Source organism: Gopherus flavomarginatus, chromosome 13, assembly GCF_025201925.1.
Source record: "Gopherus flavomarginatus isolate rGopFla2 chromosome 13, rGopFla2.mat.asm, whole genome shotgun sequence".
Taxonomy (NCBI): Eukaryota; Metazoa; Chordata; order Testudines; family Testudinidae; genus Gopherus; species Gopherus flavomarginatus.
The window spans coordinates 12,609,487-12,626,971 of NC_066629.1; positions in this window are offsets into that span (position 1 = coordinate 12,609,487).

The window sequence follows — 17,485 nt, forward strand, 5'->3', positions numbered from 1 at the left end:
AGCTAACAAGAGCATGGCTCCAGGTGATATGGCTGCATGGGATAAAGAGACCAAGTATATTCTGAGTCCCAGATGTTCTGCTGTTGATGAGAAACCCAGATAACTAATAAAATCTACATGGCTGTTGCCTTGCAATATCTCCCTTACCAAAATTTGATTTCCATCTTTGGTTTTAGTCAATCAAAAAACATTATTTCCATTGTGAAACACAACTAAGGGAAAGTTTTCTCAACTGCTAACAAAACCTCATGTAGGAATTCAAAAAAATCTGCGGAACATTATGACGGGCTTTATTTCACTGGTACAGTACAATTTACAGAATACATTGGAAAAAATCAAACAAGGTAAAAGTATGTACAGAATGAATCACTGGGTTTGTTTGATGTCTTTAGGCACTTCCAACCACGGTAGTCCTGTGACTGATGAATATGATTTGCTAACCAAACCTGGTGATATTTTTCTTCGATCTGTGCCCTGTGCCAAATACAGACTGTAGATTGGCACAGCGAATAGAAAACTGGCAGGACTTATAGAGATTGCATCTTGTACCTGCATCTTGTCCATGATTTCTCATAGGACTGGACTCTGGATTTTTTGTTGGTTGGTTGAATTGTCTCTTTCAAGATTAATTATCAAACTAAACGAAAAGGTTCAAACATCCAGGACATTGATTTTTCATATTCACCATTGGGGCTTTCAAAAACCTACCTGATAATTTACCATTAGAGAGACATTTCATAAAGAGGAGCAAGAAAGGTGAGAAGAAATGTCCAGAGGGTAGAAGAGGCTTATCCATCATCCATAAAACAATAAGAGTCTCTCTCTGGCTGCCAGCTAGAGAAATAAAGGGCCTATTGCAAGGTACTGCAGAATCATGTTACTTTCCCTTCCTGAGGCTATAAAAGCTCTTCCAATAAAAAAGTATCACCCACACCTTGCTATTATTGTGTTTTAAGAAAGGAATTGGTTCACAGGCTAACACAATGAGCATTTTTGTTTCTTGCAGCTAAGCTGCTATTGTTACAAAAGGTTTATGAGAAAGGGTGGGACTGTCAAAAGTGCTCACTGACTTAGGAGCACTTTCAGTGGATCTAGTGCTCCTAAACCACTTACATGCTTTAGAAAACCCCACTCCAGATGTTCAAACTTGGTTGCCTTAAAGTTAGGCACCTAAATATATGGGCTACTTTTATTAAGGTGCCTGAAATATAGATTTAGGTCCCTCAAACGTTTGAAAATTCTTTCCTTTGGACAAAGGTAGTCAAAATACAGCCAACTGCAGCCCACAGCATTGCATGACCTTCATCTTCAATATCGAGCTTTGTCTCTTTAAGATTATCTGTCACATCACGTAATGCTCCATCCTTATTTGACCAGCTTAGACCTGTAATCTCCAGTCTCTTCAGGTGTTGTCTCCATTTGAAAAGGTGTGGCTGTTGAAATCTCCTCCACTTTGTGCAAATCAGTTGCAGGCACAAAGCTGGTGCTTCCACTCTGTTGAGCAAAGCGTGGGCATCCTGGGTTTAGAAATTAGATGAACAGGAACAATCAAAGTGTTTATTTTCAGCAGAGATGGGACCAGGCACACCATTTAGATCCAGGGCCAAATGGCATCCCAGTCTGGGAGTATTTGCATCGGGGACCTGACCCATTTGCATGACTTCCATGAAGGACCCTGTGGATTCCCCTTCGATTCTCCAAACAAACCCAACCTGAAAATGGTTTATGGCTCTAGGAATGAACCTGCCTGTTCTGAGGAGTAAAAAATGAGCTCTGGCTGCAGCAGCCTGTGCGTTCATCCTTAACATCCTCAGCCCTTTTTTTAGCAGCTCAAATTCCAAGGATAACTCAAGAGGGAGGATGCCAGTTAACTTTAACAACCTAGAATCTCAAGGCATAATATTTACAATCAATAATCTTGGCGCAGCAATTACCCCCGGCGATTGAGTGCCGTCCCCATTTCATTTGCCTTCTGTGTTGAAAAACAAAACAAAGATATGCGGCAAGACAACATCTATATGCACTATCTGCACAAGGATAGTGGTGCCCTTCAAAAGCACTAGCAGATTGGGTTACTGACTCCAGCCAGACTCTGATTATACATGTTTGAAAAATGATAGGAGGTAAACAGAGACTTTAAGACATCAGGTTTCTTCAAGGTGGGAGCTGCTGTCAGCAGAGTTAAAAGGAAAGGAGAGAGATGGATTAATCAGCTTAAAGAACCTCTTAGCCAGCAAATCAAGAGGAGCTTCTACTCAACCATGTACTTGCGTCATGGATTCACAGGCTCGGTGCTACACCCCCAACTTTGGAACAGTCTCCTGGAGGAACCCCTTTGCTGCGCCAGACCCCCGAGGGGTCTCACTCTTCCTTTGGGGTGGGTCACGCAGCATCACCACCTCATTAGTCTGAACCTCTAGGGCTTCAGTACCCCTGCTTCACACTGTGAGCTCTGGTCAGCAAGTCCAGTGAGGCTCCAGGCAGAGACTCTTCAGGGACTAATGCACTTTGCCCCAGATTTGCAGTGACAATCAAGCGGTGTTTTCAAAACAGTCAGGTTTGTTAGTCAACTGGAACATGGCATAGGAAGCCCTTAGGTTAAGCGGAGAGAAATGAAGATTAAAGTGTCGTCCATTCTGGTCAGCCTAGAGCAATTCACCAGTCAAGATGTGGTGAGCTTCATTTTCAGGCTCTTTTTCTCGCTCTCCAACTTCCTTTCTTCCCAGGTGAGAGATTCCCCTGCCTCTTCCAGAAGCCTACCCTTATTATCCCACCTCATATGCCCACCTTTGTTCTCAAGCAGGGATCTTTGCTCAGTTTTCCTGCTCAGAAGTGGGGTCTTTGCTTGCTAGGTGTCAACAGCCTGGTGAGCGCACTTTCCATTCTTAGATCTTCCATGGAGGTGGGTCAGCCTAAGCCAATCATTATTATTGATCCATTCAGTCCACTTAGATAGCTAGGTGACACACATACACACCTGTGTCTCTTAGCTGGTAGCAAATGCAATCCTTCCCCCCCTGCCCCCACTGGGTAGCCAAGCAAAGTACAGAGGAAACTGAGGCACACATAGGCGTCATAAGAAATGACAAAAAATTCCCACTTTGTCACCACTTGTTAGCCATGGAGCTCTGCACAGTATTACACATACCACAGATTCAAGTTTTCAAAGTGCCTGGTGCCATGCGTTTCCCAGCAGCCCTAGGAGCTCCCGTTCTAAAGCAAACACGGCTCTCCAGTCAAGATAAGAGTGCTGACGTTTTGAGCTTTCCAGTACAACTCTGTGACTTCATACAGTATGGGGGGTGGGGAGGGGGCAAAGCCTCCTCCAGCTTTGTCTGATTCTCAACTCATTTTCTTTTATTATTCAGCAAAGTTCATTGAACTAGAATTCTTTCGGGTCTAGACGTTGAGGGCCGATAAGAGCAAAAGAGGGTAAACAACGTTTCCATAGAAACAGGAAATGGCAGGAATCCCAAGAAAATGGCTGCCGTGTTGTGAATGGAGACAACCCCATCCATGTGTGTTTACTCTGTGCGTGGCTATATAAATAGCTACTGCTGGTTTAAATTTTTCCTGTGAAAGGATTCCACGGGCCAAGAATAAAATAAACACAGCCATGGCTTCAGGCCTCTTGTTTTTATTTTCTGCTTTAGACAGCACTTGGGTTCTCTTGCCTTCTGGGACTACTCCAGATTCCTACTGCCCATCATTCTATTCAGCGTTTAGATTGTTAGAAAGCATTTTCAACTTGTATAAAAAACAGATGCATTTTGTCACACTTGACTCGCTTAAGGGTTTTGAAAAGCATCCATCTAATAAATGCTAACCACCCAATGGGAATAATGATCCTCCATGGGGGAAAAATAACAGCAAAATGAAGGGTTAGTCTACCAAAATAACCAATGTTTAAATAGATCTGCTGTAGAGATTTTTTCAGGGATTTTCTCTGGCCTGTGTTACACAGCAGGTCAGACGAGATGATCACAATGGTCCCTTCTGGCCTTGGAATCGATGAATCACTGATTGTTAAACGCAGACGTGGCCAACCCTCAGGCCTGAGTCTTTAGCTTTTAGGGTGAGCAGTTCTTATTCACATGATCCCATAGACTGCAATGGGATTACGGGTGTGTGGATTCATTGAGGGGTTGCAGAAATAGGCTCTGTGCCCCAATGTGTTTTTTTCTTGCATGTGAGTGGAAGACACTTGTGATAAGCATGGTTAGAGAACCATGTGTAGACACCTTCCCTTGCACGCAACGACCTGTCCTTTCCACACAGGCACAAATAGACTATGATTTGGCCACAGGCATCATTAAAGATAGTGATTTTTGTAGTTTGGAGAGGGCCATAGGCCTGGTCTACATTTAAAAGTTGTACCAGGATAACTGTTTTGGTTAGGGATGTGATATTTTACCGATATAGTTATCCTGGGACAAGCCCTAGTAAAACTAGACTTATAATGGTACAAGCTGCCTTCCAGCAATATAGCTTATTGCTCTTCCCCTACGGGAATGGCTACATCAGGATAAAGCACCTTTATATCGATGTAACTGTGTCCACACTAAGGGGGCTGTGCTGCTTTCACTATATTGGTACAGCTAAAACCAGACAGCTTTCTAATGCAGACAAGACGATAGTCAGCAGAGCCAGAATTAATGTGTCTGAGGCTGAGTTCTGAAGGGAAAATGGGCCAAAGTTGAAATATTCACCACCTTTTGGTGCACACTAGTACCCTCAAAGATTCTATATCGCCATGGAAGCTACCAAACCATGATTCCCTGGAACAGATGCTGTCACTGGGTTGGATGATGGGGACATGTCACCATCCAAAGATTTTTTTTCTTTTGATTGTTACATACCATCCTGCTTCTCCTTTGGAAGCAATTTACAAACCAACATATACATGACACATAGGGCATCCCTCACCCACCCCTGCAATGCTTCCACCTCTGCAAGGAAACACAGCAACATTAGGTACAGTTTGGGAGAGAAAGTGAAGAGTCCCATTTCCAGTTGGCAATGCAGTGAGGATTTAAGAACAGACAATGCAGTGCCTGAGTTAGAATTTGGCCAGGACATCTTGGTTAACAGTTCTCTTGCCAAAAGGGCCCATGATCTGTAATGATGACAAGTAGTCAGGACCTCAGCTTTACATCTCATCTGACAGCACCTATCACAGAACAGCAGCCCCATAGACCCTGCTGGACATGAGATCAGCAGTGACTCAGAGGGAAAAGGGACACACGCTGGCCAGTACTGAATTGCCAACTACATTTCCTGCAGTGTGTCCTTTAAAGGTCTCCCACGAAATGGTATCTTGTCCTGACCCTGCTTAGCTGAGAGCTAGGATCCCAGGTGGTCTGGCTGCAGGCTACACTATGGGACAGAATCACAATTCCACTCTCAGCCATGCAAGCGTTTTAATGTTTTCTGTCCCGATGATTAAAATTCATGTCCTAACCATCTCCTTCCTTGATGACTGCACCCGCTTCCTTTTATGCCTCCCCGATTTCTATACTGCTCCCCTCCAGTCCATCCAAAATACAAATGCTTAAATTATGTTCGTCGCTGTCAATCAGACTACATCTCTCCCCACTTTGAAGCCCATCCACTGGCTCCCCCTTGCCCACTGTAGCGAGTTGGAACTTCTTGTCTTCACTTGAGGGCCCTGCATACCTCTACCTTGGCCTACATCTCAGATCTTTTTTTATCATCCTGTCCTGTACTCCATGTAAAGGAAGTGTAATAAAGATGAAAGCTTCTACCAACATTGGCCTCACTATCTCATCCATTTCCTCCTCCCACCCCACTCTTCAAACCTTTGTCCAGTCTGCTTCCGATGCAGCTTGTCCTATCTTCTCTGCAGCCGCCTACTGTCGATTGTAAGCACTTTGGGGCTGGGATTCGATTTTTGTCTTGTGCATGAAAGAGCATATTATACAGCTAGATCTAAAAACAATAGCAATAATAATGTCTAAAACCCAGCAAAATGCAACAGATATGCACCTACTGACTCCTGCTTATCCACCTGTGCAGGTCCATGGTTTATTTATGTGCCAGTCGGAGCTTCCTCTCGTGACAGGATCAATGCACACAGTCAAGCCTCCAGTCTGTATTTCCCAGGTGTGATCAGTTTCCTGTGTGGTTATGTTAGAGAGGAGGTTTAGGTACTTATGCTATTCAGTCATTCCATCTGCTCTTTTCCTAATGATGCCCCAGACTGTGAAATCTTTTGATGGAAACATTTTGGTAAGACCTATGCAAATATCAGTTTAGTTACATACGGGGCAGGAAAGCAACCATATGAAAGCACTCAGCTGGCAGGTGGCCTCTCATTTGCATCCCATAAGGGTCTGATTGTCAGTCCAACCATATCCAGGCCTCTCCATTCACATGCACTGTTGTGTGTGTAGATTAGCAGTGGCTTGTAGCCCGGACTGTTGGCTAGCCATTCGCTGGCTGTTCGCTTTGTGAGAAACAAGCTTATGGTCTCAGTGCCTTTCCCAGCAGGAAGGTTTTAAATCGTAAACCCTTCAGCGCAACAAATCCTTGAGGACCCCTGTGTTTATAGTCTCTCAGGGATGCTAGGGAGTGAACAAGCCACAGAGACTAGGCTCCCATCTAACGCTAGAGGGGTCCCACAGGGCAGAGGTGAGGCAACAAGGGGGGGTGGGAGGGGAGCCGTTCTGAGGACAGAGGATTCCAGGGCTCTTAACCTAGTGTCTTTCCACCAGCTCTAACATTCACTTTAATAATGTTATTTCTAAAGAGCCCAGCTGATTTGCTGGGGGTAAAATCCTTGTCCCATTAAACTCAATAGGAGTTTTGCCATTGATTTCATTGGGGACATTGACTTCTAAGGTTTCCAACGTGCCAGTTTCTTAGGCCACTTCAATACCTACTCCTATTGGCACAGAATGTGATGTACTGTGAGGTATGGTAGCTTCTCTGTTACAGGAGTGCAAGTGTGTGGGACTCACCCCTGCAGCGCCTCCTGCTGGTCGTCTCCAGGAATTAGCTCTCCAGCTGTTGGAGCGCCCTCTGCAGGCTGGTGTCCTCCTACCACTTGGCCCCCATGTCCCTCTCAGACCCGGTGCCCTGTTGTCTGGGGTGCTTCCCCATGGCAGTACCCTCACAGCTGTGGGGCTCCCCCTCCTAGGGGAACCCCTACCCATTATCCCCACTTTGCCTCAGTCTTGGCTACTGCCCAGACTCCATCTAGACCCCGTTCACTGGGGCAGAGTGCAGTATAAGCCACTCATCCAAACAAAGGGGTTTGGACCTGCTGCCTCTGGCTACCTGTGGGCTGCCCCCTGCAACCCAGTACCTAATAGGCCTTATCAGGCCTGTAACCTGGGGCTTTCCTAGGCCAGAGCTCCCCGGATCCCTTGGCCTTTCCCCAGCCCTGCTCCATTTCAGATACCTGGTTAACTCCCTGAAACCAGACCCTTCTCTCTCTGAATGCAGAAAGAGACTGTCTGCTTGAGCTCCTGGCTCAAGCCTTTATAGGGCCATCTGGGCCCTGATTGGGGCATGGCCCCAGCTGAGCCTGCTTCCCCCCAATCAGCCCAGACATCTTGCCCTTCCACAGCCCTCCTCCAGGGCTGTTTTAAACCCCTCAGGGCAGGAGCGGGTAACCAACCCGCTACAAGGAGGTTAATTTAACAGTTTCCAAGGTAAATGATTTATGACTTCCAGCCATCCATGGGGCATCATGTTCTCATCGTTAGGGATATCAACCTTAATATTCAAATGACTGTCCCAGCACATTAGATAGGTCTGGAATCTCCACAGTTAAAATACAGGATGCTTGGAAACCAGCAGAAATGTGCATGGAAATTTGACAGATAAGAACATAGGTTAATTTTATCTGATGACAGTACCAGCATGGCAGATGGAAAAAGGAGGTTCATTTTACTGTCCTCAGCTTGTGGGGACATTGATTTCATGTGTGATAATAAGACCCTGTAAAATAAGGTGCCGATATTGTATTACAACATCACCGAGTGGCAGTAGAAAAGAAACAGTCCTTTGGAATCCCATTGACAACACTGTGAAGGCTATGGAAGATCGACTAGAAGGCTAGTCCAGAGTTTGGGATCTCATCTCATACTTGTTTCTAAACACTATTATATTTTGCCATCTTTTCTACTATCCTATCCACATCCACTGGGCCAGAGCTGATGGAGGATTTTGTTAAGATTCTTCAGAAAAGAGGTCTGCATGCCATCTGGCCGGTCTGGTGAGCCTTATCACCCTCTTGAGATGTTGCCTGGAGAGGGAATGGCTGAAGACACCTTATGTGCGGTTCCCACACTTCTCCCTCCGGTATACACAGTGAACAGACTGCTTCTAAACACACACACGCACCCACCACACTGCTCCCAAAACATACCCAGACTTCACTGCTCCCTAACACACACTAAATCAGGGCTCCCAACCCATTCACTCATCCACATGCCTCATCACAATACATTTAGGATGGCCCTGAATCAGCTCTGAACTCTGTGGCTTGGGCCCATCCATAAGTTATGAATGTGAGCAGCATCCACACGCTTGGCCCCATTGTCCCATATCAAAGCTCTGAGAGGCAAAGATGTCCATCAGTGAGTGGAGAATCACATTCCCCTCTGGTTTATAACACCAGTGAATGCATTCTGGATTAATGCCCCCCACTCTATTAGAGAGGCTCAGCTGTTGCCTAAAACCCTTACTTCACCTAAGTGGGCATTATTTGCATGATAATGCCCTCTTTGGGGGGAATTACTGCTTAATTAAAGAACAGCAGTTACTTTAATTAGCATGTCTCCATGCTCCCTGGTACTTTGCATGGATTCAAATGAGTTGCTTATTAGGCACTGGCATTAATACAAGCTACGCCCTTTAGCTGGAATCTAACTAAATTAACATAAGGAAGACAAACTACTTCATGCATCAGAGGGAATGATAGACAGCTCGTCTCTGTGTGTCTCAGCAAAGGCAATTGCCATGGGAGATAGTTCACTGCCAGAGCGGCACTTGTTTGCTAATGAAGAGAATGCAAGGCTTTGAAGCAACGTGCACATACCAAAGTGCAACGGCTGAACGTGGGTTAGCACATGATGGGTGTCCTCAGCCCCATCTGAAGATGAAACCAAGCCTGTCCTCAGCCCGTCTGAAGATGAAGCCTCTCAGCTACTGCAGCGTGACCCCACTGTGGTCAGTAGGGTCTCAGCAGCATGGATGACGAGGGGATTTGGCCATGCGTCCTGACGCTAAACATGGACAGCAAACAGGCCAGATTTTGATCTCAGTTACGCCCAAACTGCCTGCTGCAGCTCTGATTAGAATCTGACTTGCAAAGTGAGAAACGGCAATCCCGTCTGCCCTCACCTGCCACCACGGCAGTGCTATAACTCAGGGCAAACCAAAGAGCAACATTTGAGCTGCTAGCAGGAGATAAGGATGTGACAGATGAAGTCCATTCCCTATTCTTTGCAAACATATGGAGACCTGTTCAAACTTTAGCAATGGACACAGGGCCTGCCCTGTGTTTCAATGAAAGCCTTCCCTTCTGTTTGCATATGTCTGCTGCTAGTTTGTTCCTCCATCACTTTAAAAGGGCAGAACAGATACGTGTACTGTTCACCTAAGAGCCAGCCCTTCAAAAGGTCATGAGCTTTACTACTCCCACCTTGCACTTTTGACTGGAGGTCCATTGAGAACCAATGAAAAGGGAGCCAGGAAATAAAACGTATTAAGTGACATTTCAAAATAAAATACTCAACGTTATTTACAAAGCAGGAACTTTTCATCCATCCCTGAAATGCAGCCATCTCTGAGGTGGAACAACACCTGCAGCATCACCTCACTGCACTAGCTGGGGATACAAAGGAAAGAATAACATATTCCAGGGGGAGTTTAGTTGGGCAGGATGTAATGTAGCCTAGAATCTTGTAAAAGTTCTATGGGATACTTCAAGTGGACAGGAACGCTGCTTTCTACCTTATCCCGAAGCAGCACTGCATCTTCTAGCAGCGCTGATACAGATTATAGAGTAGCACCATGATTTTCTGGGGAGCTGTCTCTGTCAACTACTAATCAGCCATGCCCCTCCTTAGCTGAGTGAATTCATAGCCCAAGCTGGCATGGCTGCCTGGCCACAACTGCCCAGTGTGGTGGGAGCTTAGATTGCTGCTCCACTCAGAGGATCTGTGCCGTGCCCGAGATCCACGGAAATACTGAGCATTAGAGCCAGCTGTCCAGTGGGAACCGGCTGCCTTTCTGATGCTCAGTTTCAATGTAATCCATGCACTCATCAACAAAAATAAGTAACGGGAGAATTGTGACTGGCGGGGTGACCTCACGGCAAAACGTCTAATCAAAGCTTCACTTTGCTGCGGAGTTGGGCTGAAGTCAAGGGGGAAAGCTCCATCTCACCTGAGACTCATCCAATGCCCTGGTGGGTTAGGTCCCTTAACTATGTCCCACCTGACGTCACCCATGACCCAGCCACTCATAGTTCAGAGATTGTGTGTTGCAAGAAAGCAATGTGAAGGAAGGTTCCCACCCAGGGGAAAGCTGATGGACTGAACTTGGAGCAGTTTATAAAGAGAGTTAAGAAACACCCTTGAAAGGCCCTTTAAATATCCCCTTTTCTTTGCTTGTCTTGCCTGGCTCTCTCACTGCCAGGCCGAGCAGCGAAGTGCTCATGTTTTATCAGTGAGGTGACACCAGGAACAATGCCGATGTCAGATGCCAGCCAGCAGGAAGAGGAAAAGCAAACTCCACTGTTCTGGGAGTGCTGGGGCAGCTCAGGCCAGAGGGAGCTGGCCTGGCACCAGGGGCTTTTTGATCTACTTTCGTCTCCCTCCAGCTGTGCTCCACCGCACAATGCAGGTCCTTTGAAATGAGGCTCTCAGAGCTTTGACTCCGAATCTGCTGGTTAGCAGAAGCTTGCACATGGAGGGCCAGCTGGTGAATAGGGAAGTAGCAAGCGGGATTACAGAGACCTGGAAAGAGGGGACAAGCAGCTAGGGGTGGCTTAGTGCAATGAGCATCAGAGGGAAATATCTAGATGGCCTAGAACAATAGGCCTGAATTGCAGCAGGGTCGTTCAGCCTTTCCTTGGTCTGAGGCAGGTGGACTGAGTCCCATGCAATTACTAGGTGGAATCATTCAGAGGGGACCTTAGAAACCAAGGTCTTGTCTGCTGTGTATGGAGAAGAGAGGATAGTCTTGCGTGCATAGCACAGGGGTGAGACGATCTAGGTAACTGAGAGATATTTGACTGCGCTAACTCTATGAGAAAGGGGATCAAACAGAGAAGGGCACCTGGCTGCTCTCATCTTCCCCAAACAGAAATTCATCTGCTCTGGCCCCTGGAGAGCACAGGCCAGAGAATCCCAAGTGCAGCAACCCATAACTTCTGGTTGAGCTAGAGCCAATCTCTCAGAAGCAGTCTTGATTGAAAAACTTCAGGTGATGCTGAATTTACTCCCTCCCTAAGCAAGTTGTTCCAATGGTTAATTACCTTCACGGCTAAAAAAATTGTGCCTTATTTCTAGCCTCAATTTGTCTGACTTCAGCTCCCGGCTGCTGCCTTTTGTTAAGGCTAACTGCTGAGTGTGGGATGCCAGACTCTGATCTCTGTTACGCCAGTGGGAATCCAAGTAACTCCCATGACTTCAAAAAGGTTACTCTGAGTTTGCACTCTTGTACCAGAGAGCAGAATCTGGCCTTTTCCTTTCCTGAGCTGTACACGCACTGAATGCCACCCAGTTACTTGCAGAAACCCCAAAAAGTAACCCGCCCTTGATGTGACAAGGGCTTGATTCTCCTCTTGCCTGCACCCATGTTATGGACTTGAATGGAAATCCTGCTGATTTACACCAGTTGAAGCGAGAGCAGGACCTCTGCTTGCACTCTTGTAGCTCACCTCATCTTGTGACCTATTTTTAGCATGGGGATTATTTTTGGTACGTCATGAAAAATGGAAGCCGGTGCAAATTCTGGCAGATTTAGTTAATTAAAGATGCTGGAAACCATCTGGGAGTGGAGTGAGCAGGGGTGGGGTGGGAGGAGGGAAGAAAGTGCAGCTTTGCCATATTTGTTTAAATAATGTCCACTCCAAGGAATGCGTCTCACCCCCTCCAACATGCCGAGGTGGTAGTAACAAATCAGAAGTAAATCTAATTACTGGAAGGGAGCAGGGCCATGAAAGTGGATGAAGTCATAGGGTTTCAAAGGCACAAAATGACACCCAAACAAGAGGGCTGTTTCTAATCCTTTTTACAAAGATGCAAATGGCTAAATTGGATTCCAGAGTAAGACTGGTCGCTTTGTTTGGTGGTGATTTAATAAACAGCCTCATTGAGACAGGAAGACTATGACCCACAAACCCCCACATTTTGTTGCCAAGTTGCTGGTAGCTTTGGGCAACCAGCTCCTGTCAGGTTGAGCCTCACTTGCTCAGACGCTGGCACCACATGGCAAAGGGGCAGGACTTTTTACTGTTTACATCAAGAGGTTTGATTCTGTAGTCAAACAGTGCTGCAGAATGACATACACGGACTCCGTTCCAGGCATGCAGTTAGAAAAAATGGACACAAGTTTCCAGGTCTGGAAGCCCAAAACCCACTAGATATAGAGATAAGCTATTAACACTCATCAGATAGACGCATCCTCTACTCAGACTGAGATCCGCTGTTGTCCAGATTCAGCCCTGGTGGAAGAGGTTGCAACTCCGTGAGCCCAAATTCTGCGCTGAGCTGCACCCAGTGCTATTAAAATTAGTGGAGTTCCACAGGGTGAAATTTGGCCCACTGATTTCAGCAGAGCTGGGCCCACTTGCAGAGGGCTGAATAAGCCTGAAAGGGCAAAGTTTCACTGTTAAGATAACTTTGATGAAAGAATGTTCACATGCATCCGACGAAGTGGGTATTCACCCACGAAAGTTCATGCTCCAATACGTCTGTTAGTCTATACGGTGCCACAGGATTCTTTGCTGTTTTTGATGAAAGAGTTATCCCAGCTAAGGAGCAGGGTGCTGTCCTGGGAATTCTGTCCTTAAACCTCTTCGCATCTTGCCAGGTGAGCTACATGCCTCCACTCAGGGCTGCAGATTTCCATTGTGCGCTCCACGCAAACAAATTCACATGGACGTCAGCTGGATTCTGCCCAGGGGACGAATGGAGAGCCTAGTTCTGATGTGGTGTCAATCAGAAGGGATTGCAGTGGAGTCACAAATGGTGTGAGTGCAAAATCAGGCCTTCAGTGTACGCAACAGCGATGAGACTGTGGATCAGAGGGGAGAATTTTGTCCCAACTGGAAGCAGAGTGACAGAAAGTTAATAGGACACATCGGTTCTGGGGAGCGAGCACCTGGAATGTGTCACTTGGATTAGAAACCATCTGAGCTCGTGATTGTCTAGAAGGGAAAGAGGCAGAGTGAACCTGTACACTAATCACCCTTCACCTTGGATGTAACGTTTGGCCAGGAACTCCAGAGGGTGAGGAGAACACCACGGCTGGCAGCCAGATGGGCTATTTTCTATGTATCAACCTTGTGTACAATCTGGACATTGGGCGATTCTGTTTCTCTCATCCACGGAGCACTTTGCCCTTCAGTTCCATGAGCAGAAGGCTCCCAGCTGAGACCTCAAATCACAGCCAGGTGCACTCCTGAAAGTAGCGCTGCTCTCTGGGGGAAGGTGTTGAGAAAGGCCGCAGGCCAACAGGAAGATTTACGGGCTGCTAGCCCTGATCCACGCAGCAGCCATAAATCAGGCAAGGGGAGGGGACGGCAGGAGCACTCTCAGTTAGCTCCTTCCCCTAATGGAACACAGAGGTCTCTCCCACACTGTGATCAGCACAGGGTAGGGCCAGGAATGACAGCGCGAGAGCAAAGAGCTGCTTAGACAATCCACTGGAGATTAGTCCAGCTACAGGCCAAGGATGGAAGAAACAGACTAGATAATAGTCAGTGATCAGAACGGAGAATCGTCAATGAATAAACAGTGCACTTGTGGTGTCTTTCACCCATGGATCTCAAATCCATTTCACAAACAGTAACAAAGCTTCACCCCACCCACTGAGAGTGACAGATGAGCTTTATTGCCCTAGTTTCACCGATGGGGAAGCCGAGGCAGGGGTAAGTGATGTGCTTTGCTGGGGATGATCCAAGTCAACAGCAGAGCTTGGAACAGAATTCAGGTGTCCTGATTTCCACCCTGGGATTTGTGGGTAAAAATTTTCAAAAGCATTCAAGCAATTTAGGAGCCTAAATCCCATGGACTTTCATGGGACTCAGGCTTCTAGGGCATTTAGCACTTTTAGAAAGATTGCCCTGCTGGCCAAGACAACAGCCCTGCCCCTGGGCCAAGGTCAGAGCCAACAGGGCTGGAATTCTATGGTTCTAGCCCTAACACTTTTTGATGATTAAAGTCATGCTTTAAAGGATGGTGAACTTCAAACTGTGTACACCTCGGCCCCTCCTGGGCTAGGGCTGGAACTGGCCATAGGAAGACACTGCTCTTGGGACACATATGCCACGGACACATACACCATGCCACAATAACAACAGGGCTCTAGTATTACCCTGAGTTTATTTATTTCCTTTGCAGTGGTGCTCAGAGGCCACAATCGGGATCATGCCGCATTGTCTGGGGCCCAACACAGATGGAGAATAAGAGAAACCCCCGTCCCCAAACAGTCTAATTTATGGTAGTAAAATGGAGTGGATTGCTCCCTAGATCCCCTCTGGACTCTGTTGTGGCATTGGTTTTTCTTCCCCCAGGTTCCAGCCAGGTCACTATGTGATCTGCTACATAGTATCCCTGAATAGAGAGCAGAAGCTGAAATGGCATGAAGTATCCAGGCAGGAGAAAGCTGCTTCTGTGCAGATTTATCCTTTGGCTTCAGAATGAAAGCAGAAAATCACAGCAGGCTGCACACCCTCCCCTTAACACTTTCATTTTCCAAAGGATAAATTGTCCGTCCTCTTCATTGGGGACTTGAGTGGGAGAGAGCTGGAGAATGGAAGTCTTTTCAGCCAAGCTGGTTTTCATTTCAGATGGAGACTCTAATTAATCTGACCTGTGCCCATCTACTTTCCATTACTGCTCAGAGCCTTCCACCTGCCTTTCATGTTTCAAAGGAAAAAGTAACCTCACCTCCCAAACACACACACACACACACACACACACACACACACACACACACACACACACACACACACACACAGACAGAGCTGCTTTGGCTTTTTTGCTGCCAAGCCCAACCACAGCAGGTTATTACCAGCCAGAGAAGACTCCATTGTTTAGAGGACACAAGGTGTCACTCTTCCAGATGTCTCTTTCTCCCTCTCTTTTTATTGCTTCCATTGTCATCTATCTTGCTTGGCTGGAATTTGCCCCTGGGCAACTGTTGACCTCACATTCCCTTTCCTTTTCTTTTCTAGGACCATGTGGATGTTTTGGGTTCAAATTTTTATACAGTGACAATTTCACTCTTGAATCCTCCATAGGGGCTTGTCCTGCTCCCCACCAAGGCTCGATTTTCATTAGAGATAGAGAAGGGAACCCGAGTTGTTCGGGGGAGGAAGGACACTGTGGACTAGGTGAGGTCAGAGGCTTCTATACCCATTTTTCCACTCCTCAGTACTTGGATTTGTTGGATTTTACAGTTGCTTCCTCCAGAGGGCTCTGGGGACAAACTTACATCCAGGCCTTGATCTATGTCTTAATCTTTATACTCACAGTTTTGCAGGTGCAAGAAATTTCTGATGCAGTTAGTGTAATTCAGACACCCAAGTGAGATTTCCATGTGATGTTTTGTGAGCAAGCACTTTCCACAACTTACACTGCAAATGGTGGTGACCATAGAGACCAAATTTTTCCTTCCTGGAGTTTGGTTTATTAACTAAGAAATCATCAGTAGGATCACATAAAGTTCAGCTCAAACCTTCTCCCCAGGCTGGACTGTTCCTAGAGCTCCTCCTTCAGGCCTGCTCAGCCCACACCCTAGATCTTCTGTCTCTAGAGAACCATTCCCTTTCTACCTCCTATGCAGGACCAGATTAATTTGATGGGGACCCCTCTTTGCTTATTCAATTCCTTCACTTTACTGTTTTACTACCACCTGTGCCCAATGGTAAGCATTCTATTGTTTAATTATCTTGGTTATTTCAGATCCGCTTTTTAAATGTGATATACCAATTATAAAGCCAAATGAAAGATGAAACAAACTCTCAGTATATAACAGAGTAATACACATAGTGATGCTATGGCTTTAATTACTGCATTACCTATAGCAGTGGAATTCAGTTATATTTTCTGGTGTTCAGATAAGGCAGCACTCACATTTCAGTGGCCCAAAGGGAACTCCCTAGAGCCAAAAGGATCTTCAGGTGTTTGCTCTCTAGTGAGCCTGCTATCAGCCGGTGGTCACAGTCTTCTAAGGGTGAAGTGCTGGATTATATTTAATAATCTCAAAATACAAGATGAAGTGTGCTGGTAGACAATATTCCAACCAAATCTTGCAAAGGAATAATTATACAAATACACTGTAATGGTATTAAAACAGCATGTTAATATCACTTCTATTAAAATGATGAATTTAAAATTAGAGGTTAATCTCACAGAGGTTAATAGAGATGTAATCTCCCTTTCTTGGTGCCAGAAATTCTGACATTCACTTGCACCATCTTTTTTCCTGGAAAAGTACTGTGCAGCATGCAATCATGTTAACTAATGAAAGCACGTCAATTCCTGATCTCTTTATAGAATCATAGAATATTGGGGTTGGAAGAGACCTCAGAAGGTAATCTAGTCCAACCCCCTGCTCAAAGCAGGACAAACACCAACTAAATCATCCCAGCCAGGTCTTTGTCAAGCTGGGCCTTAAAAATCTCTAAGGATGGAGATTCCACCACCTTCCTAGGTAACCCATTCCAGTGCTTCACCACCCTCCTAGTGAAATAGTGTTTCCTAATATCCAACCTAGACCTCCCCCACTGCAACTTGAGACCATTGCTTCTTGTTCTGTCATCTGCCACCACTGAGAACAGCCGAGCTCCATCCTCTTTGGAACCCCCTTTCAGGTAGTTGAAGGCTGCTATCAAATCCCATCTCACTCTTCTCTTCTGCAGACTAAATAACCGCAGTTCCCTCAGCCGCTCCTCATAAGTCATGTGCCCCAACCCCCTAATCCTTTTTGTTGCCCTCCGCTGGACTCTTTCCAATTTTTCCACATCCTTCTTGTAGTGTGGGGCCCAAAACTGGACACAGTACTCCAGATGAGGCCTCACCAATGTTGAATAGAGGGGAATGATAATGTCCCTCGATCTGCTGGCAATGCCTGTACTTATACAGCCCTAAATGCTGTTAGCCTGCTTGGCAACAAGGGTACACTGTTGACTCATATCCAGCTTCTCGTCTATAGTTCATGAACGTCTGACTAAGTGCCTGATTAAAAGAGTGCCACTGTAAGCCAAAATGTACCAACG